Genomic DNA, 24,153 nt, shown 5'->3' with positions numbered 1-24,153 from the left:
CCTTAAAGCCTATAAAATGCTAGAGTCCTTTCTACGAAGGGTACATGGGCAAGGGAATTGGGAGGGCACATAAAACTCCGTAATAGTTACAAAAGAAATATATTAAAAGGAACTGCATTAACAATAAATTTTATTTATATTTCGAAAGTATTTTTGTAATCTTATAGTTATATATTCATATTATATGAAATAAGAATATTACCATATACTCTCATACACAAGAATTGCCATGCACACTTTATTCATGCTAGTGAAACTTGGAAGCATCTCGTACGGTCATCAGCATCAAGTATAGAGTGAGACATTTTTCAGAAAATGGAAACTATTGACACACAGAACAAATAAATCTCACAAAATGCTGAGCACAGGGGACTAACACATATGAGTATCTATAGTATTATTCCATCATATGAAGCCGAAGAATGCACAACCTGAATCTATAGAAAAATTTAAATTATAGCTGTACAGGTAGGCAGGAAAGAGTTGGTAAGGAGAATTTTCTGCGCTAATGGGAATGGTATCTAAGAGACATGAGTTCTAGAGTGTGTGTATGTACCAAAACCCAAAATTAAAAAGCTCAATATTCTTTTATTTTCTGTATATAAAACATACCTTAAATACAGAATAGGAATGACACCCTCCCCCCATAGATTCATGTGTTTGAATGCTTGGTTCATAGAAATTGGCACTGCTAGTAGATGTGGCCTTGTTACAGGAACTATGTCACTGAGGGTGGGCCTTGAAGTCTCAGAGATTAAAGTTTGCCTTGTGGCTCAGAGTATTCTGCCTAAAGATCAAGACGTAGACTTCTCAGCTACCTGTCCAGCACCACATCTGCCTGCACACCACCATGCTTATTGCCATGATGATAATAGTGTAAGCCAGCACCAACTAAATGTTGCCTTTACAAGAGTTGTTGTGATTGTAGTGTTTTGTCACAATAATAGAAACTCTAAGACACTAGGAAAAAATATGAAATCCAGTAAGCACATTTTTTTCATCATGAAATTCTGAATCTAATTCCCTTGTGCTTTAAACGTAAGCAACTGAATATATAAAGAACAATGAAATTCAAATTTCTCACCATTATAGATACAGACAGGGGATAGTTAGGCTGTACATTGTGTTGTCAGATTATAAGTTGAGGCAAAATACAACATATGCACAACACCTAACAAGATGGAGACCTCTCAGGTCAGAAGGATCAGCAGAACAAGAACAATGGGAAGTCCTCAGCAGTGTAAAGCTTCCCCAAGCTGATCGGGCTTTCTCCTTTGTTCAGGATTTTCAGGGTTGTTTGTACAGACAGGTCTTTTCCTGCTCAAGATAAGACACTGACTCATTCTTGAATCATTGAGTTAATGGTGAACAAAATCTGATTAATACAACAGGGAAAACCACATACAGCTCAACTGCTTAAATGGGTTTTTTGATAGGAAAGAAACAAATATGCATTTTTATACACAGAATCAATAATCACAAAACCCTTAATAAACACATTTTAGAAAGAATTAGCAAGATTCCAGATACTCAAGAGATAAAGATTAGAGGACAATGGCTTTACACTGTTTGATGAAGATATTGAAGAATCCAGACAGAAATATGTGTAGCACATCGCCAGGTGGGTAACTTTGGTGCAGAAATGTAAATTTAAACAAAAAGGAGATGAGTAAAATTACTAAAAACAAAAATCATAGCAATTGAAAAGAAGAATTAATTCAGTCATCTTATCAACAGCTAGAGGGCTGGCAAGATGACTTAGTAGATAAAGCTGCTTGCCACCAAATACGGTGACCTGAATCCTATCCTCAGGACCCTTACATTAGCAGGAGAATACCAGCTCCCATAAGTTATCCTCTGATTGCCACAGGCAGACTATGAAATGTGCATGTAAGTACACACATGTGCACACACACATGCACATATATTACACATATATGCAAATGCACATACACACATGCACATGCCAATAACAAAGCAAATAAGTAAATATGACATTAAGTAAACAAGATAGACTGGAAACGTCACTGAGAATAGTCAGTGAATCTGACAATAGAGTAATACAATCTCCAGGCAAGCCTCAAACTCAAAAGATCTGCCTTCTGCCCCCAAGTGCTGGGATTAAAGTCTTGTGCCACCACTGTGGATTATCTTCATAATAATACCCTGATTATGCATTTCAGGGGATAGTTAAATGGTACATTAGAGATAGCATATAAGATGCAGCATATTCTTGTGTTGATGACTTAACTGTGATGATATAGAATATTTGTGTTTCAGAAAATAAATTAAGAGTATATAATGCATTATGTGTATGACATATGCAAAATGTATATACAGAAAGACTGAGCAAAGAGAGCAAAATGTAAGTATTGGTAAATGTGGCAAAAGAATTATTGAAGATCCTTATGCAATCCATAGCTGCTTCTTTCATGTTTGAAATTGTATAAAATTAATAATCATTCTCACAGGTCATCCTGAAAAGGGGGAGGGGATACTTTTAGAAGGCACAAGGTGTTTAGTAGATGGTTACAGAGTGAGCAGAGAAATGAAGAAGTCAGGAAAGTAGAGTGATTTGTGGTGGCCAAGGAAACTCTTTAACTCTGTACAGATTGCAGAATGTTGTTAACCTAGAATCTAAGACTTTAACACAAGAGAACGTTGGCAGTACCATAGTCTCCCCCCCTCTTTTATAAATAATGAAATTGCCGTAAGATGCAAAACCCAAGCTTCTGTGAGGAATATCTGAGCCTTCTGATGTTCATCTTGAGTCCACATACAGTTTTCATCCATTCATCCATTCATTCACCATTATGCCTCTGATCCTGTCTGGGCACCCATCCCAATCTATCCTCCCAAAGCTAAGGGTCTGTTTGGTGTACTGGTTTTTCTCTTGACGATGGGCCTGCCTGAGCTCCAGGAAAGGCAACACTAGCTGCTGAGGGCAGCATAGCTCTATGCAACTCCCTCTGAGCTTACCTCTTCCAAGGAGAGACTCATCTTAATTACTGTCCCTCCTATATTTTATTGACCAGCTGTTGAGATTTATTGAATATTCAACGTGTTCTTATCACATCTCTATCATATTGATAATATGACTCATTACTTCCAATATAGTTATTTCCCGAGCAAGCAGTCTTGAACTAAATGTGGGTGTGGTCTGTACATGGTGAGGGGTGAGAAATATAGACCTTCCATTTGCAGCAACTCAGACTCTAAGTACCATGTGACTGGTGACTCTTCCAGTAGATGGAATACCCTAGGAAAAAAAATCTTGACTTCCAGCTCCGTGTTGCCCATAAATCTCATTATTCTTCTATCTCCCACATATAGCAAGATCTTCCTTCTCTGAACAACATTTTAATAGCATCGATCCTCCTTGAGACTGACAGTGTTTTCCTCCTGTTTGAGAATGAGCATTTGGCCATAGCTGCAATTGTCATTTTGGTTCCTCATCCCCATGTCAGCAATCTTCTGCTTGTGTGCTACATAATAGTTTTTATCTACTTCCTAAAGAAGAATTAACTTTGCAGTGACCCTGTGAACAAAAATTCCTGAAAAGCTGTGTCTAGCTGTGAACAAACTCCTGGAGGAAGCTTGCATATGTAGAGACTATGGATTGACCAATGAGATTTCCAGTACTATGGGGAGAATGGAAATTTGTAGATTCAGGACCTAATTACTTTATCTTGGACTGTTGTTAGCCTTCTGGAACATCTATTCCTTGACCCACTCTGTACCTGATCTAATACCTCATATTGATAAAATATTGTGGGAGCTACTAATTTAGCAGAACCCTAATTGCTACTAATCCAAGAACTAAGAATGTTATCAGAGCCAATAAAAATCTTCCCCCATCTCCGTGTATCTAGCTCTCTTGTGAATCCACCAATGTATTTTAAACTTGCCTTGATTTATAGATTTCTTTGTTTTGTAATGTATGTATATATATATATATATATATATATATATATATATATATATCACCTTTGAAACTGCTTTTATTTTGGAACATAAAATTCAGAGTAATAAATTAAAACTCTGTTTTAAGACCATGGTAAGTCATAATGGCTCCAGAATATACTTTTTCTCTTTAAGATGAGAACTGTGTTTTTTATGTTAACCAACCCAGACACCATGAGAATGAAAATAGGGAGAGGGGCATTCTCTATTGAAAACCATTGTACCCCTCCAGTTCCTCTCTACTCTAGCCTCCCACATCACCAGTGGCATGCTTCTCTGCTTGCTTTCCAAGTTTCTTCCACCAATCAGTTCCTGTTGAGGACACTATCAGAGCCACTAACACTTAAATCTGGAAGAGAAAGAATGGTCTGCTTGGAAGAATATGAACAGACAGCGAGAAGGAAGAGCTGAGCACAAGGTAAAAGGGGAGTAGGGGTGTGTGAAGATGAGAAGGCAGGCGCTCCTGACCACTGAAGACACACTGCAGAGCGAAGCACCGATCTTGGCCTCTGTATCTCTTTCTATCTGTAATGTGTTTTTAGCTCTGTCTTTAATATAGTGGCTGCCAGTAGCATTTGCTAGTAGACCCTTGACATATATGTGTAGAAGGATTCTCCCATTCTCCCAAAACTCCTAGCACAAACCACCTAGTTGTGTATTCTCCTGATTGCAGTTCTCTCTTTCCTATTATCCAATACACTATGATATATGGAGGACTTTGTTATCAGACAAACTTAATTTTGAATCTTATCCTTTCTTTACTATTTTAGCAGCTTGGGAAACAGTGCTTAATCTGTTCAAGGTCTAGTTTCTTTTTCTGTAAAATAAGATTAGTGAGATAATACAAAATTCAGTTACAATTACTGTAGTGACAGGTATGTTAGGTATTATCACACCTCTTCTTACTTTCCTTTTTAATAAATCAGAGCATAATGCTGTGTGTGTTTCCAAGTGAAGTGGGTATGAGAATAAAGCAGTGACACTGTACAATGGCTAGCCTGTGACACTGTACAATGGCTAGCCTGTGACACTGTACAATGGCTAGCCTGTGACACTGTACAATGGCTAGCCTGTGACACTGTACAACGGCTAGCCTGTGACGCTGTACAATGGCTAACCTGCGACACTGTACAATGGGTAGCCTGTGACACTGTACAATGGCTAGCCTGTGACACTGTACAATGGCTAGCCTTGCCTCGCCTACACTTTACCTGGCTGCTTGTGCTCACAGAGGCTCTGCACTTTGGAAAGGTTGCTTCTGTCCCAGTGCTTTCATTGTCATGCACCCTATCCCAAAATTCCAGGAGCAAATTCTCTTCTGTTAGTCTCCTGCAGTTAGAGTAATGACAGCAGCATACATCCTGGGGTTTCCTCAGGGCCTCAAATTACTTTGGAAGACTAGACTTACTCAGAGATCTGCGAAGAGTTCATGAGAAAAAAGAGGTCTTATAATCACCCCCAATTAACGTGCTCCCAGCCATCGAAGTCTGGAGGACAAAGTACGCCATCAGACTTCCTCAAGTCCACGCTAACGCTGCTGTTTCTTTTCTCTCTTGACTTTAGACAGAAGTTTCTTTGTCTCCCTGTGTCTTCATGTTCTCATGCACAAAACAGAGCATCAATAAGCCTATCATAAGTTTTACTAAGAGGATTAAATCAACCAGTACAGTGAGGCATATAACCCCCACCCAGCACTATCAGGACTAGTGAACATCCACTCTTCCTATCACGTCTGGCCAGGCATCTTTGGTGAAGTGCCTGGTGAAGTCATACTTCAAGTCCGTCTCAACACTGCCCATAGTAAAGCTACTGCTTTGTAGCTCAATACATGGAAATATCACTAAGACTGTACACATCCTTGTCTTTACTGGACAGTATCATTGCTCCTGCTTGATCTCTTTAGACCAACGCATTCTTAGAAAACAGAACTCAGTGGATGTGGCACGAGTATCAGTGGTAGCAAAGACTTGTACAGAATAATCCATGCCTGAATGAACACTCCCAGGAAGAATACAAATATTCTAAGTGAAGCCAGCCCCTGGGGACTGACTTGGTCACCTTCCTTTGAAATTGTTCATTTAGATCAGAATATAGGTTAACAGCTGTGTGGAGCCCATGCCCAGCACGGCTACAGGCAGTGCTGAGTGGCTGACAGTGGCTGTTCCCACCGCAGTCGTCTTGGTTCATATGACAGAGGATAGCCGACTTCTGTCTTAGTGTGTGGCTCTTTTTGGACAAATTGCTGTTACATCAATACTTGCAAACTCTGGATTATCTTGGGACAACCTTTCTGTCCCTGACAGAGCTTCTCTGTAGTTGTTCAGAGAACAACAGATGCAAAAGCATTAGGAGGGAGACTCTTGACAGACATGTGAAAGGCAAGGTCAAGTTTTCAGAAAGATTAGCTTTGAATTTTCAGTGCTGTACTTTCCACAAAAATAAGATTTTCTTTCTTTCAATGGTAAATTATAATATATGAATCTTTAACATGGTTTGGTTTGGAGGGACTTATATATCCAGTGTATATGTTTATAAGTACGTGAATATTAATGCAATATGCATGTACACATTTCCCATATTTATGTTTACACATGCAAATATATACTCATATATTTACATAGAAATGGGTTGCTTTGTGCTATAGTCCATTTATAATAAACTAGAGAATTTTTAAAAAAACAGAAGTCTATTTCTCAGGATTATGGGAGAATGGGAAGTTCAATATTAAGGTTCTAACACGTAGTAAGGGCCTTCCTGCTGCATCACCACTTAATTGGCAACATGGAGTTGAGAAAGGATTCATCTTCTTACATAGCCAATATAATCCCATCATGAGGTACTTCATAAGATTGTTTTATCTAACAAATTATTTTCCCAAGGATTCACCTCCAAATACCATCATCATATGAATCTGAGGATCACATTTCCAACACATAAATTTTAAGGGACACATTCATGTTATAGTATAGTAATACTTTATATATACATATATAGCATAAAAGGGACTGTAGCAACCCATTTCTATGTAAATGTATGTGTATATATGTATATTTTAGTACGTGTAAACATAAATATAGGAAAATATGTGCATACATATTACATATATTTACATATTTATAAATACATAAAATGGATATTATAGGTCCCCCAAAGCATTATAAAGCATTTTAAATCTACTATATCAGTATGTTTGCATTTATTATGCACATTTCAACAAATTCTCATGTATGTATTCTACCTCAGAGTGGGAGAACTGGATAGTTGTCTGGGTTTCAGTTGACCTTTGATCTGTTGGACTTATCTGAGAGTTTGTTTCATAGACATATGAACTGACAGAGCAAACAGAACCAAGACACAGAGATGGAGTTCGTACTTCAGACACAGCACATAGGGTAGGAACTGTGAAGCTGAGGTCACGGCCATTCCCCCGCAGTGTTCCATCATGGTGGCTCATCTATCATTGCTAACTTTTGAAATGGAATGAAGAACAGAACCGCTCACAACCTGGGGATGCTGGAAGCAAAATCGACCCAAATACCTTGTAATAAAAAAATAGACTAATCAGCAGGAACATGTAAAGGGGGAAATTCTAAGTCACTCAGTAAATAAGCCCCAACAACCATGGATGAATGTAGGAAATGAGGAACAGAAGGTCAAAAATCCCAGAGAAAAATGGAACCTTTGTTGTGAAAGAAAGTTGGAGGACAGGAAATCAGAAGTTCCCTCATCTTTTATTTTATTCCTGTGAACACAAAACTCCTTGTTTATGTGTATCAACTACAATAAAGAAAAGGTAAATGACAAAAAGCAGACACTAGAGCCATGTGCACAAAGCAAGTCTCTGTACCTACCGCTGACTGAGGGCACCTTCTAGTTCATTCGGTTCATATCGCACTAAAAGGAAATACTATAAAAGCTTTATGAAGCAATAAAACTGATCTTGAAACCTTATGCATATGCTTCGTTCTGCTCCCCAACTTGCTCACAACTAATGCCTATAAAATAAACGCAACTCCCATAACTGATCTGTGGTTGCTTATTAAACATTTACCTCAGTGGCCACATATAAAACAGCCCAATATAAAAGGAACTTTCAATTTCACAATTCACCCAGTCCATATACAGCAACTACAAAGTGCTCAGTTGCCTGGGAACCAAAGGAGATGGGGTGCCTGGGTCTTTAAAATTAAATGTGGCTTCCTCTAAAAATGCTTGCACAGAATGAATTGTTTGCAGGCATTCTTGTCTCCATGTCCTCTGAATGTAGCAAGGCTGGCTTTGAGCACTGTTTTTGCTCTCGTCTCCAATTCTGTAAGCCAAACTCCCCTCTGACACAGTGTTTCTCAGATAGCTCCTCACTTCAAAATCACCTTATCCCATGTCCTTCACATTCCTCCTTGTTTAATCAAATTGCAGTGACATAAATATGTCTTCTCAAATATGTTATTAATTATCTCAGAATATCAGGCATGTATACCATGCATTTTGAGTGTGTTCACCCTACTCTCCCAGATCAACGTTTTCAACTCCTCTTCCAAGTTCATAACTTTTAAAAAATATCCTGCTAATTCCAATGTACCCTGCACATTTATACATGTTGTTGGGTCATAAATAAGAACATTGTCCACCCACCAAGGATATACAGTGAAAGAAAACGGATTTATCTTTCCCTATCAGTCATCATCTGTCAATAGCTACTCAGCTAGGGGTAAGGGTTCATGAGCCCGTCCCCCACTTATGTTGAGCTCCTGAAGTTTATATGAACTCTTGAGGGTGCATCCTGTCACGTCCAGAAGGTACTGTTTTCCCCTAGTACATCCAGACCTTATCCCTGTGATACAGATCTATGATTTGTGGTTAGAGACTCTACCACTCATGAAGTTTGACCACTCATGAGTTTCTGCAAATCCTTACAGTGTCTACTTAACAAAACAATAGGAATAGGTAATCCCAAGGGCCTAAAAGTTCCCTAGCCATCAGTTCTTCACTAGATTTATTTTTTATTGATTATTTCATTTATTTATATTTTGAATGTTATACCCTTTCCCAGTTTCCCTTCCAGAAACCCCCTACCCCATCTTGCTCCTCCTGCTTCTAGGAGGGTGCTTTCCTACCCATCCATTCACTTCCGCCTCCCCACCCTGGCATTCCCCTACAGTGGGGCATTGAGCCTTCACTGGAGCAAGGACTTCTCCTCCCACTGATGTCCAACAAGGCCATCCTCTGCTACATATGCAGCTGGAGCCATAGGTCTCTCCATGTTTACTCTTTGGTTTGTGGTTTAGTCCCTGGGAGCTCTGGTGGGTGTGGTTGATTGATATTGTAGTTCTTCCAATAGGGTTGCAAACACTTTCAACTCCTTCAGTCCTTTCCCTAACTCCTCCATTGGAGTCCCTGTGCTCAGTCCAATGGCTGTCTGGGAGCATCCCTGTCTATATTGGTCAGGCTCTGGAAGAACCTCTCAGGAGACAGCTATATCAGGCTCCTGTCAGCAATAGTGTCTGGGTTTCGTGTCATATCTATATGAGATAGATTCTCCAGGTGGGGCAGTCTCTGGATAGCTTTTCCTTCAGTCTCTGTTCCACTCTTTTTCCTGTATTTCCTTTAGACAGAAACAATTCTGTGTTAATATTTTTGAGATTCGTGGGTGGCCACATCCCTCAACCAGGGGTTGTGCCTAACCTTTGGATATAGTCTCTACAGGTTCTCTCTCCCCTTTAGTGAATATTTCAGCTAATGTTATCCTGGCTAGATCCTGGGAGCCTTTTGCTTCCCTGTCATCTGGGACTTTCTGGCATCTACTTCCCCATCCCTATTGCTACACACCTCTAGTCAATTTCCGCACCCTCTGTACATTTCCCCCATCCCTCCCATACCTGATCCTGCCCCTCTTTTTCTCCTCCCCTTTTTCCTTCTCCCCAGGCCCCTCCCACCCTCTATCTCCTGTGATTATTTTGTTCTCCCTTTTAAGTAGGACTGAAGCATCCGTGATTTGTTCTGCTTCCTTCTTGAGCTTCTTATGGTCTGTGAATTGTATCGTGGGTATTCTGAGCTTTTTGCCTAATATCCACTTATCAGTGAATACATACCATATGTGCTCTTTTGTGACTGGCTTAACTCATTTAGAAAGATATTTTCTAGTTCCATCCATTTGCCTAAGAATTTCATGAAGTCATTGTTCTTAATAGCTGAGTAGTACTCCATTGTGTAAATGTATGGCATTTTCTGTATCCATTCCTCTGTTGAGGGACTTCTGGCTTATTTCAAACTTGTGGCTATTATAAATAAGTCTGCTATGAGCATAGTGAAGCATGTGCCCTTTGCTATATTGTTGCAGCATCTTTTGAGAATATTCCCAGGAGTAATATAGCTTTACTAAATTTTTAATGCCAGGCATTCATTTCTCCTGTGAAAAAGGCCTTGAAACCTAGTGAGTAGCACTTGGTCACCTCCATAACTTCTGTGCCACTGTTACATTCATGAGTTTATCTTGACAGGCCCATCATCGCTGCAGCTTCTAGGCAAGGTCAGTTAATGTTATTCTTCCCTAGCAGATTTCATAGAAATATTCAGAATCAGCCTTTGAGGAGGAGCTTTCTCATTATTAACACTTGATTTCTCCATGTCTTAGATAAAAGTGCATGGAATCTTCAGCAATAGGGTCTTACCAACAAATTCTGCCATTCAAGCACAATGGCAATAACATGTTGTTTTCTCAGTCTCCAGGACACTCCTAATGAACTTCTGACCATCAACTTGAAGAGAAATATTCTGCACCAGGCCCTGGGCCACAAGGACACAAACACAGAAGAGTGGTGAAAAAATTGGCTATTTGACTCAAGAAAGTTATGAGAAATAAGCTAATAGGATCCTTGATGATGGATGAGTAACTAGAAGGATAGATAGGTGGATAGATGATGGAAGAAAGGAAGATATAGACAGATAGATAGATAGATAGATAGATAGATAGATAGATAGATAGATAGATAGATAGACAGACAGACAGACAGACAGATAGATGATGGTAGATGCCTTAGCCTACCATTTGATTTTCACATAAGAAAATTATATTACTGGATGTTTTACATATGAATATTGCTCAACATTTTTCTGTCACTAGCACTTGTCTTGGGCATCACATTCCAAGGATGTTCCCCCTCACATAGCTCTCCTGTCTCTGTGCTCCTATTGAATTAAAGTTATGGAAGCATCTCATTCTTTTTTCTTTTTTTTTTCTAGATTTTTTCCTGTTCCAGACTTCTCCCTATTTTATTTTTATTTATGCAAGTAAGATGTCATAATGTAGATACTCAAAATGAAAACTGATAATTAGATTGGGAAATATGGTTGTACTAGGTAGGATTCATGACTGTTTTTTCATTAAGGTTAAGGTTCCCCAGATAAAGCACAAAAGGGATCTTCTTTTCTAAGGACATTTTGCCAATTTATCCTGGGCTATATTCTAAGTATACTTTAAACACTTTGTGATTATCATTGTCGTGTCCTGTGATATAATTGACAAATATTATTTCCACCAGACATTTAAAACATTATTTGGAAATGTAATAACACTTTAGGTGTAAATGTCAGCTAATGATTTAGGGGAAACTTCTGTTCCCCTCCCCATTTTATAAAAACAGTCTATTACCAAATCAAATTTACAAACAAATGCCATTGAACTGACCACACTTTTATCATGGGAATTAATGACATTCTCTTCTATTTGTTTCTTCCCACTACTTGGCAATTGTAGTTGCTGCTACCTTCAATGAAAGACTTTTAAAGTAAGAAAGCGAGTAAATGTACACCCATAAATTAACTTTTAAAATACTTTGTTGGAGAAGCTAATGAATATAATAAATAGAATAAAGATGGGAAACCCAACATTTTCTTTCTGATGTTTTCTCCTAAAGTGTTTCTCGTTCTTTTTCATACTCCCTGGAGTCATATAGCTCTCCTCTCTGTGTGTTCCATTTGCAGAAATGTTTCCTTCCTTTCTGACTCTACACTTGATTTCAGATAAAAGAGCTGTGGACAAACCTACTGGCCTTGACTTTCTAAATGGGCTGTGTCTCAGTAATTATAGCCAAGTTCAGCATAAGACTAATGATCTGATAATGGCAGGCATTTTGATTCTAGATTAACCTAAATGTCTTCCTATGAGGCTAATGGTGCTATCGTATTGGTTTTAAGTGTATCTAAATGTCCTGGTGTTAAGGGCTTGCTTTCTAGTTTGATGTCATTGGGTGACAGAAGAACATTTAGAAAATATAATCAAGTGAGAGGACCCCATGCCTTTGTAAACAGGATAGGAAATGGGATTATGGGGCCCTGGCCCTTTCTTCTTTTGTTGTTTTGCATCATAGCCATGAGCTGAGCAGCTCCTTTCTATCATGATGAGCTACATGGTCAATGAACCCAAACAATGGAGACAATCAATCATGGACTATCCCCTTGCAACTGCAAGCCAAAATAAGTGGTTCTTTTTTAGGTTAACTGATGAATTTGCCTTAATTCGATAGTAAGAAAATGTAAAGGGAATTTTGTAGCATGTGGATGGTCTGTAAGTGAATGTCTTACTTCATTGATATATTTGCTTTATTCTGTTATCTTTTGACTGATCACCAACATTAATCAGTGTTTGGTTTTCCAAATTTCTCTGTTTTCCTAGTCATATTTGTGCCACTTAAAGAAAGAAAGCATATGGAAATAAGAAATCTCAGTAACCTGCTCTACACGGTCTTTCATTACTCATTACATTTAGAAGAATAAAATTTCAGATTTGTTTTGTTAGCAACAATTGACTCAGCTTCTTTACTGTACAAGAAAGTAAAGAGTCAGCCTTCAGAATGGGAGAAATCTTTGATGGTCATTCTTTTGTCAGAAGATTAAATACCAAATGAGCCAGTAGCCCAAAAAATAAATCAGCAACTGAACTGCAGTTTTCAAAAGAAGTAGTATGAATAACCAATAATACATAAAATACATGAACATGAATACCCGTTCAACCTTGTTAGTCATCAGGGAAACAAATCAAAACACATGAGTGAGTCAGTGACAAGGACCAGCAAGTAAAGATATCTGCTGGCAAGCTTGATTTTGTAGTTAGATTCCTGGGACCCACTTGATGAATAGGAAGAACAGAAGTCCTGTAAACTGTCCTATGACGTCCTGTGGCATGTGTGCACTCCTCACAATCAATCAGTCAATCAGTCAATCAGTCAATCAATCAGTCAATCAATCAATAAATATGAGCTGTTCATGGCAGCACATGCCTAAAATTCCAAGACTCAGGAAGCTGAGACAGGGGACTTACTGTGAATTGTAAGTGAGCTTGTGCTGGATAATGACTTTGACTTTCAGGGTGACTGGGCTACAGAGTAAGACAATTTCTAACACACACTACACTCACACACAAAACTGTGAGATAGCATGTTTCAAATTCTTTTAGTCAGGCATGTTCTTCTTCTACAGCAGTGATTCACTATGTCTACCTACCTTTTTCTGATCAGTTCTTAGAAAAGGAAGAAAGGAAGGAATGAAGGAAGGACGGAAGGAAAGAAAGAAACAAACAAGCAAACAAAACAAAGAAATCTTGATATCACAAAAACAAGCCTGGTACAGAAAGATTAAGTATCACTTATTTTATTTAATATGTGAACTCAAAGAAAAGAAAAATGAACAGTGGATAGAAGAAAGCACATGAAAATAAAGAGAATATTAGGGAAGGGAAAGGAATGAAGCAGAGAAAGAATAAGAGAAGCTAATAGAAAATACATATCATCAAAATATATTTAGAATAGGTATGAAAATATTGCAAAGACATTCATTTTTCCAATGACTATTGCCAATATAATATAAATTATATTTACTGTATGTTCTCTACAGAGTGTTAGTGTAGAAGCAAGAGATGTTTCAGTGGAAACACTGATGGAATTCTATGGAGCCACTCCATCACTGTAGGTAATACTCCCTACATACCAATTATGACTGATGTTTTGAATATTCCATGATGGCTTTCCATTTGGAAATTTTCTAAACTTATCCAACAACCTTATCTTTAAGTTTTAAAAGATATTTCTCTATGTTCACATAGGTTATTATGAAATCAGTGTCAAATTCATGTTTTTATTAACTTAAAAATCCATTTTTCATTATTTATTATCCACTCTTTGGTAGAAAAAGTTTAGCACTTAAATCAACTAGGCAAGATCAAAGGTGAGACTTTTCTTAAAACACATAAAACTCATGGGTACTTTGAAAGACATTGAAACATGGGAAGACCTACAAAATAAAATAAAAGCAAGAAAAAAAGTAAAATATAAGAACAAAAGAGCCAGAGAGGAGGCCAGCAATGAGGCATTAATTCTGACCAGAAAGACATAGGTAGGAATAGCCTGTCACTGCTGAGGAAGAATTTGAAACCTAGTGTCCTGTGCATGTGACTTTACAAATGACAAGGGAGAGCTGTAAGATCACCAGGGTCCTTTGTCTTCCATTTCCTTCTTCTGGTGTAGGGACCCAGGAACTCCTTGACTCTCCTTTTTATATTTTAACTCTGTTCCACAAGTCTTAAATCCACTTTGATTCTATCTGTAGTTTCCTGTTACAGAGTGAAATGTATTTTCCATCTTCCTACAATTAATCTATATTTAAATGCTTTATGAAGAAACCACAAAAGAATATATTCAGTGAGATTAATAGTATCTCTCTTACAAAGATCAGATGTTTTTTCCTCACTTCTTTTTTTAAACAAATGACATTATTTAATATATGAGGAAGAATTGTACCACTCCTAGTTTAGAAGCCTATAATTAAAATCCAGAAAGGTGAGTAAATGGCTGCTGCTCTTCTCAGAATATATATCTCACCAGCTACATATGGCAGAGTGTTAGTATGACCCCTTGACCTGCCACAGTCATTGTTATCTGTTTATGGTGTATTCCATAGGTATACTGATACCCTGATCCTTACCCAACACATTCAGGGTCCTTCTGTGGTATGCACACAAACACATAGAGACATATAGATACATGCAGAGAGAGAGACATGCACACAGACACACACACATGCACACACAGACACACATATATACACACAGACACACAGATACACATGTATGCACACTCATGTGTGCACACACATGTGCACACACGTACACACATGCACGCATACACATACATGCACACACATGGGCACACACACATGCCAACACAGACACACACAGACACATACACACACACACACACACACACACACACACACAGACTTTTAGTGCCCTGCTCATCATGACCTGTTTCATTAAGATTCTCATTTTGATCATTACATAACAATCAAACAATTAGACTCCTCTCTATGACATTAAGGCAAAGCACTGGTTCACATTGAGATCAAAGGAATAAACTTGCAAACATAAATGTACTTATTAATAAGTGGAACCAGTTTTCCCATGGACAAAACCAAACACATAACCCATGCATTTAATTTTCAAAGAAAAGCTCTCACCTCTATCAAAGGGTGACATACAATATATATTAAGATTTATAACTAATAATTACTGTCTTATGAATCATTAATTTCAAGACCTCCATCTTTAAATAAAATCAGTATGATTTTATTATAAATCTGCTTATAATTATACTCACTGGTCCCTTCTAACCTATGCTCCCCTATACAAGAAATTTTGTTTTATCGGACATTGTGAGGGAAAGGCAATGTACTTCCTCAAAGTCACATCTTAAGAAAGTGTTAAACTCTACTTAGCATCCATTCCAATTTGTCTTAATTTAAAGCTGTTAAGTTTAGCCAGTACATAATACACTTAGTAAAGAATTAGCTAACTTTAATGAGTAGCTACTTTACATTATACAGGAGCAAAGTACTTAATAATTTCATTATCTTATTTGAACTTCTGCAACCTCATAAGGAAGATATCAAGAGATTTTCCTCATTTTACAGATGAAATAAAGAAGTAACTTGACATTGAATGTACAATCTTGCCTATAGTTATAAGTAAAACTTACCCTATGCATAGGCCTTCCAGGAGTCCTCTACTGAGGTCAAGGGCAATGTTTAAAATGCTTTACGGTATTTGCATTCTCTCCTAATTTCAGCATGAGTCCTTGAACTGAGACTCCATGTCTTCAGTAATGGCAGTCAAAGAATGAATAATTCTAAGTAAAGCAATAGTCTGCCATAGGTCAGACACTGGGGGAAAAAACTAGCAAAGGACTAGTGAGGTGACATCATTATACAGAAAAGAACTATGAGAGCCAAAGGAATAGGAGCTAGATTCTAAAGAGCTCTGAAAAGCAAATTTTCCCTTGCAGTTGTTCCAAGAGCAAGAATTACTTTCACAATTCCACACTCCCCAGTATCCATGAAGGACCACTCCAGAAATGTTTGAATTTCCAGGTTCAAGTGGGCAACAAAGAGGCTGCTAACAGTCCTACCTCTAGTCGTTGACAGCAAAACTCACGAAGCTAGATGGTTCGCCTGAAAAGATACAGAGATTGTTGGAGACATGAGATAGTAACAGCGCTGTCTACACAGGTCTGAACTTTCCACTTATTTACACGTGTCTGGGAAAGAATAGATAAGCCCTGGGGAAAGCAGGTGCAGTTTGGGATGTATTGTCAAGACAGAAAGGGACATCAAAAACATAGTCCTGCTACAGGGAAGGGGAAGGCAGAGAAGGAAAATGAGGGAAAGGCAAGCACAAACAAGGAAGAGAAAGGAAGTCTGGTTTTAACTGCCGAAATTGTACTTCCTATGTTGCATGCATTTTCAACCCTTTCAGCAGCCTGAACATCTGTAAGCCCTTCAGCACTGCTGGCTCTCTGAGTATGGCCTTCTATGAAAATAAAATCTCAGAGTTATCTTATAAGCAGACTTAAATGTTCACAGTGAAGAAAAACGAGATTGCTAACCCAGTTCTTTTCACCTCCAATAGAATCGTCTTTTTTTTCTTCTTTCTTGCCAAATGCATCTGTAACGGTTGTGCCTTGTAGAAGTCAACACTTGGAGCTGGGGTTCACATTTTCTCATTTAAGATCTCAAAATTATGGGAATGTTATATAATTTGTGTAATAGTGGAAAAATATACTTTGTACCTGCTTTGAGAAATTCTATTCCATGTGCACATTAATCATGTTTGGATGATTTATTTCTGTATTTGTGCTGGCCTATTTTATTAGTTCATTGGTTTGGCCAAGTTAACTGAAATCTGCTTTCTATATCATCTGTCTGAATCAGTGGGTGGGGTCTGGGCTAGCTTATAGAAAGTCTGTCCCTCAGCCTTGTTCCCTAATCTCAGCTACTTCCGGAGATGTCCTTTCATACACTCCTCCAGCCACAGTCTTAACAACTTTCTCTTTATATAGATCTGTTCTGCTTTGTTTTCTGACTCCTTCAGAATCCTCAAGATTGTGTCAAAGCAGCATCTCCTCACACTGACATCATGGCGCTGGACCAGATCAGCATCTCAAATTGACTGTGAGGCTCAGGACCTAGCCAATACCCATTTTGTCACTCAATGTTCAATACTGTCCTCAAGCATTTTATGAAGATGTTATGTGCTATGACCACTATACCTCCCATAAGCACTGTTCAGGCTCCAGAGTAACCTGTCTTTGGCTACTGCCACATAAATGTTCCTTTGGCATTATCTAATTGAGTTGCAATCCTTTAATCTGCAAAGCAAATGTCCTCTATCATATTGTTTCTCAATCTTTTGCATTCAGAAAATTTCCTCCATTCCTTAGCCCCCAAATCCCACCTCAAGTATAGCAAAATGCTCAAGGACATATTGATTTGATTTTGCATTTCACATTTACTACCCTTGCCCGCCTGAGAGTAGATTCCACCTTTAGAACAGACTGAATTCTTAATGGCAAATAAAAGCATCTCAACAGGAATACCAAATGATGCTACCTGGATTTACTCCAACATCCAAGGAGCAGGAATACTAAAGAATGTTGCCCGGATTTACTCCAACGATCGTGATGCAGAAATACTAAATGATGCTACCCAGATTTACTCCAGCATCCATTATTCAGGAATACTAAAAGATGCTACCCAGATTTACTGTAACATTCATAGAGCAAAGGAAAAATGCTGGACTTACTCCAACATGCAAGGAGCAGGAATACTAAAGGATGCTACCAAATTTATCCCAATATCCATGTCAACGGGCATACTAAATGATGCTGGATTTACTCCAACATTCATGGAGTGCTTCTGAGACAGAAATTTAGGGTGTTTTCTTCCACTTCCAATGTCCAAATATCCACCACCTTCTGTTAATTCTGCCCATAAGCAAGTTACTGCAGAAAATTTCCACTTCTCGACTGTGTGTTTTTCTACAATGTTTTGTTTTCATAGCAAATGTTTGGCTAAACCTGTTGAGTAGCATTCATTTGTAACTAGTACCTGGGTGCTTTGTTCATTTACATAAATAATAAAAATAGACCTAGCTTTAACTATGTCAGAAAAACTTTATACAATTCATAAGTCACTGGCCAAGTACTTTAACTAGTCCAGGGCATTTTGAGAAGTGCAGATGAAAAGTAAGACGTAAATCTAGATATTCAGTCTGTGTAAAAAGAAAGGTTGAGCTTTAAGTTGAATACTTCACACTGTCTCTACATATTAGAACAATAGACAATAATGGATTTGGAGGGGTGAAGTTCCAACAGCACGTTGCAAAAACTACTTCCTTATTCTCGTACTCTTTTATGCCCTGTGCACTTGGCAAATAACTAAAGACAAGAACTTTTGCTTGGAAGCTTGCAAAGACCTAGTTCTGTAGAATGGGAGGGGGTTCTGCATTTCAGGACAAGATTGTAGACATTGCGGTCAGTCCCAGGCTAAACTTCTGGCACTTCTGAGACTCTAGGACTCTGGGAGTCTGGGAGTCTGAATCCAAAACAAAATTTGAGGCCCACTGCTACCTCATTTTTTTCATCTGCTAATTGAGAACAGCACCATGCCCACTTCACTGGGTTTTGTAAGTATGGAGTCAGATGTTGAATGTAAACTATGTGCTATCGGGCTTAGAGAAATGAATGATTAATTAATGCAATCATGACTAGTAAACTAATAAATTAGTGTAGCTATTCTCAATCCCATGTACATTAAAATCTCATTGAAACTCTAAGTGGCATGAAAGAACTCTGGAAATTGATGGAGAAACAAGTTGTTTTGCCAAAATAGAAAACAACACTGCTTTGCATTTCTCTAATGGCTAAGAATGTTAAACATATTTACATGTGTCTAGTGGCCATTTGTATTTTTCTTTTGAAAACTGTCTGCTCATTTCAGTAGCCTATTTGCTGGCCAGGATGTTTGTGCACCAATGAAGAGGGAGGAGGAGGAGGAGGAGGGAGGGAGGGAAAAAGGGAGGGAGGAAGAAGAGAAGGAAGGAGGAGAGTAGACATAAGGAAGTAACCAAAAGAAAATCGTTACTTACAGTTGATGGGGATTTGAACACATGAAGCCACTGTGGAAATTAGTTTAACATTTTCTATTTAAAGAAACAAAATTAAATTAGACATACCATATTAACCAGTTATATCATTCCTGGATATTAACCTAAAATACTCCAAGTTTAGTTGTCACAAAGATACATCAATGTTCACCGATGCTCTATCCAGAAGCTATGAAATCCACCTTGGTGTCTGTCAACAGACAAATAAGAAATTATGGTTCATATTCATGATAGAATATTTTTAGCCATCAAAAACAGAGTTTTGTTATAGGCAGGAAAATGGAGATAAATGAAGAAAACTTTAATAAGGAAATTAAGTGTATCTCTTAAAATAAGTATTTGTCTTTTCTCATCTGTGGATCTTAAATTTTATATAAATGCACAGCATAATTTATGTACACAAGGAAAGAAAGCAGGGAGGAAACTGTCTTATGAAAAAGGGGGGCTAAAAGAGGGGAAGGGGAGGCTAGCTAAGAATAGGAGAGTTTGCTCAAAGCACTTTACATACTGGCAAGAATAGTATATGTAATCTAGTTCTATTTATTTTAATTAATTAAAATCAATAGAAAGACAAAATTTTGATGCATGCTGATTCGATATGCCCAAACCCTCTTTACATGGATGGCCAAATACTTAACATCTTAACAGCTAGTCTTTGGAGAGAGAAGAGGAACTATTAGTAACTATTCTTGCACAAAACCACAAACAAGGTCATCCTCAACTGAACTAGGACTTGGGGTCACCATTTTTAGCATAGTCTGATTTCTGTTATTCTAAATAAGATTTGTGGAAAGTTATAAAGCACGAGCTACTGCTCTGGGACTTTCTATTCATGCTTCCCTTGAAATATCAACTACCGCAGAGAAAAAAAGCTAAGGATCTAAAAATTTGCCAGGCAGATTTAGGAATCTATAATCAAGAATGAAATTCAAGTGTTTGCCTCAAAGATCTGTGGATAAATCTGATTCTGCACACATTGAGCAAGCCATTCAGAGCTTCTTTTCTGTGTTTATACTTGGAAATGGGAAAGATGATACAATAGTACTTGTGCCATCCTGGTACATGAAAATCCACTTCACACACTGTGATGCCAATAACAAGAGCTACTTGGGCTAATTACTGTGGGGGAATTTCTTAAAGATCTTACTGTGACTGACTCCCTTTAAGAAACATAGGAGTTGCTTATGAGATGCTGTAACAAAGACTGGACATGGGCAGCACCAAGACTGGTGGCTCATACAGAAGCCTGGGGTAAAGAAAAGAGCTATGACAGTTGGTGAATGTCGCCTTGCAAGGACGATGGTCAAGTTGCTCCCAGAGTCATCTAGTTATTATGAAAATGTTTTATTTAAATAAATGTTGTAACTAAATCAATAAATCCTGAAGCCTCCATTAAAAATCAGGTCATAGAAGTAGCTCACATAAAGAAAGGTACTAAGTATTACTTTTAAAATCGTACCAAAGAATAGTTTGATTCAGAGTCTGTAGTATGGTAAAAACTTGGTAAAAATGTTTCCTATAACCCAATTCTCCAAATTCTGATTCTTTTCAGTGTGTGTGTGTGTGTGTGTGTGTGTGTGTGTGTGTGTGTGTGTGTGTGTGCATGTGTATGTGTGTGTGCATGTGTATGTGTCTGTGTTTGTGCATGTGTATGCAGGTGTGTATGTGTCTGTATGTACATGTATATGTCTGCGTATGTCTCTGTGTATGCATATCTGCATTTGTATATGCATCCATATGTGTACATGTATGTTTCTGTGTGTGTGTGTGTGTCTTCCATGACACATGTGTATGTCAGAGGGCAACACTCTAGACTTGTTCTGTCTTAGAGTGAGTTCTGGGGTGAAGCTCAGGTCCCCAGGTCTGTGGGACAAATGTCTTTATCCACTGAGCAATGTCACTGTCTATTTTTAAGTTTATACATTTCAACTACAAAAGAGACTATTACACATTAAAGATGGCCTCCCTCAAAGATCAAATCCTGATCTCTGAAGCATCAGGCAGCGTCCTAGGTATGCATATTTTCTGAAAGTTTCTAAGCAGGTCCTGATGGGTGATCAGGACTGAGACTACTGATAACTGCGAGGATAACAGCTAGAGTTCCACAGTCTCTCTCTTAAAGTCCTAATTCATATTCTTGTCTCTGTGTGTTTGTTCCTCACTAACCCTTGTAGACTCCAGCATCCCACAACTTATACATGCCTCTATTTTTCCCAATCAAATTCCAGTAAAGGGAGGATTTCTGTTTGTTAATAAGACTCAAAATTATTCGTCCTAATAACTTTTATATTTCAATTTATGAGCAAACATTAAGGCAATTCTGGAACTTGCTGAAATTGGAACAAGAGACTTTGGTATGAGAACAATAGATTTCTGAGAATTTTCCAGGTGTTTCCAGCTTTGTGGCAATCAAACCTAGAAAGTCTGCATGTAACTGCAGATGTAAAGTTAGTATGTGTAGCATCAGTTCATGAGTAACACAAAAACATAACTCAATTTCTACCGATGTACTTGATTTATACCTTCTGCTCCCCACACTGGTAGGTGGTTTTGTGTATTATCTTCAAATGCATCGTCTGACTGAAAGAATGGTTATCCCTAATGTATTTATGAGAAACTGTAGCCAAGAAAGCTGAAGCCCTACCCCTTGCCCAAGGTTTGGAGTCATCACCTCAAGCTATGGGACTTCAAAGTTCAGCTCTTCCCACACACACACCACCAACTTCTTCAAAGGTAATCATTACATTGAGAAAATGATAGTGACTGTGATAAAGGAAACTCCGCACAAAAGGACAAAGCCTAACAGAGGGGCTTATAAACCTTACAGGAATTCTGAGATGCTTTTACTTTCTGCATTCTGTGTTCCAACGACAGTGGTTGTGTGGAAATGCAAACAATAGAGAATTGTTTATGGCACAATTTCTACTCCTCCTTTCGACTTAGAGCAAGATCAGCGAGGTCCCCGCACCTGCTTGTCTGCAAACCTTTGAGGTTGCGGCAGAAGTTCATATTTCTGTTTAATCTTGCAAAAGCAGAAAAATCTGCATCATCTCTGGAATGGAAAGCCAGTTGTCCTTGTATTGTGTATCTAAGTCAGTCTGTTGACCAGCATCCAGATGTACTTGATAATGTATTGGTTTGATGGTTTAGAGAAACTATCCTCCATCCACGCAGGTAATTGTTTATGCCAAACAAGTCAGCTAGAGTCTTGGGAAATTGATCATTTTAAAGAATTATTCAATGAGTGGGAAATGAGAGGAACTTCCTTAAGATGGCCATCCATGTAGATTTTCAGGCTGATTTAAAGTTTGTACATGGGTGTTTGATGTTGAATTTCCTGTTGTTGAGAATTGGGAATTGACGTTGCATGTGAAATAAGATGAACTAGATTTTGCTATTGACTTCAAGTACTAGGAGTAGTGCACACAGGTGGGGACATCAATTGCTAGATAGAATAGGTTTGAAAGAATAACGAAATGTTAAGGAAAGGGGAAAATAAATCAAAGCCTACCTGTGGGACAAATTAATAATAAGACTCTATCACACTTACATCTCCCAGAGGGTTAGAGTTAGATCTCAAGGGGGGAAAAGTAGTTTTGATCTGACTTCCAGTAAAAACCAGAAAATTGGACCACTTAGATAGAGCCGGGGATGGGGGAGGGCATGCGATCTGACTCACTGTACAGGACAGAGGGACAGTGGGGGAAGGTGAATAATTTTAAGCCATCAATACAAGTAGAAAGAAATTGAGGTTAAGGCAACTAATCAGAAGTTTGAAATAAGCAGAGAAAACATCATCCCCAAACTGGACTTAAAAAAAAATCTATCAAACAAACAACAGAATCCCAGAAAGCTTGTAAAACTAATAGAACACTAACCTGTTACAAGATATTCACTGAGTCTGCTATTGTTAGACTAGGAGACTGAGGAGAATGCACAGACAGAATTCTTAGTGCTGTGTCACAAAGCGAGCAGTCGTAGGGTTGGCCCAATGAGAATCAGGCATCAGAGAGGACTTTGGAAGGAACAAGTGGCCAGAGGCCGCTGTTGCTGAGCACAACCTTGATGGCAGCTGAGCCTCCTGTGGCTATACAGTCTTCATATGAGGAAAAAGCTGATACTCTTAAGTATTAATAAGTCTTTCGTCCAAGTCCAAAAAGGAGAGTCACCCAATGGGCACTCAATCCTGGGTTAAGGTCTCATAAGGCCCTGGCTAAACTCTGCACTCCCGGTGCCTTCATTGCACTTACCAGAGCCTCAAGGCAGGAAGTTGTTCATTAGCACAGAAACTGAAGGGGGAACTTGAAGAGAAAAACAGCCGCGGGTTTATCAACTCAGGAAAACCACGTACAAATACGATGTACAGGCTAAAGAGAACGGCTGCTGGGATTTACTGGACGCCAATCCCTGCTAACCAGTAAGAGATAACAAGCCCAGGTTGGAAGGCAAAAGTCCACAAAGGCTTAAGGAATCACAAAGAAATGGACGAGAGCCTCAGATCTCTTCCGAAGGAGTGGGCAAGTGGCAAGGAGGCCTATGGGGGCAATCCAGAGAGAGGAGCGAGGAGAGGACTGGGGCAGAGGAGAAAGAAAAGCAGAGAATGCGCACAAAGAAGAACGAGTTGCTCCTTCCACATCACTGTTCTTATTTCTCAGACGATGTAGCGTTTCCCCAGGGACAATCCGAAAGAACTCCAAGCCCGG

General features: G+C 38.6%; 1 long non-coding RNA gene across 4 annotated transcripts in view; it reads right to left on the bottom strand.

Moving 5' to 3' along the window:
• The window catches only part of LOC102553276 (uncharacterized), a 30,017-nt gene extending 6,629 nt beyond the window's left edge, over positions 1–23,388 (bottom strand). For 2 of the 4 annotated variants that reach the window (XR_015643616.1, XR_015643614.1), the window contains exons 1-3: positions 23,329–23,388; positions 19,433–19,486; positions 16,416–16,458 (exon numbers count right to left, since the gene is read on the bottom strand). This is a non-coding gene — a long non-coding RNA (uncharacterized LOC102553276). Of the gene's footprint in view, positions 1–16,415; positions 16,459–19,432; positions 19,487–22,121; positions 22,271–23,328 lie in introns of those variants that run through there. The other 2 variants (XR_015643615.1, XR_015643617.1) reach the window with 2 other exon arrangements.
• Positions 23,389–24,153: the final 765 nt, after the last annotated feature.

The sequence above is a fragment of the Rattus norvegicus genome, chromosome 19, assembly GCF_021556685.1.
Source record: "Rattus norvegicus strain SHRSP/BbbUtx chromosome 19, alternate assembly SHRSP_T2T, whole genome shotgun sequence".
In the NCBI taxonomy this organism is placed as follows: Eukaryota; Metazoa; Chordata; class Mammalia; order Rodentia; family Muridae; genus Rattus; species Rattus norvegicus.
The sequence above is the reverse complement of the archived record's forward strand: the minus strand, read 5'-3'. Positions and strand labels throughout refer to the sequence as shown.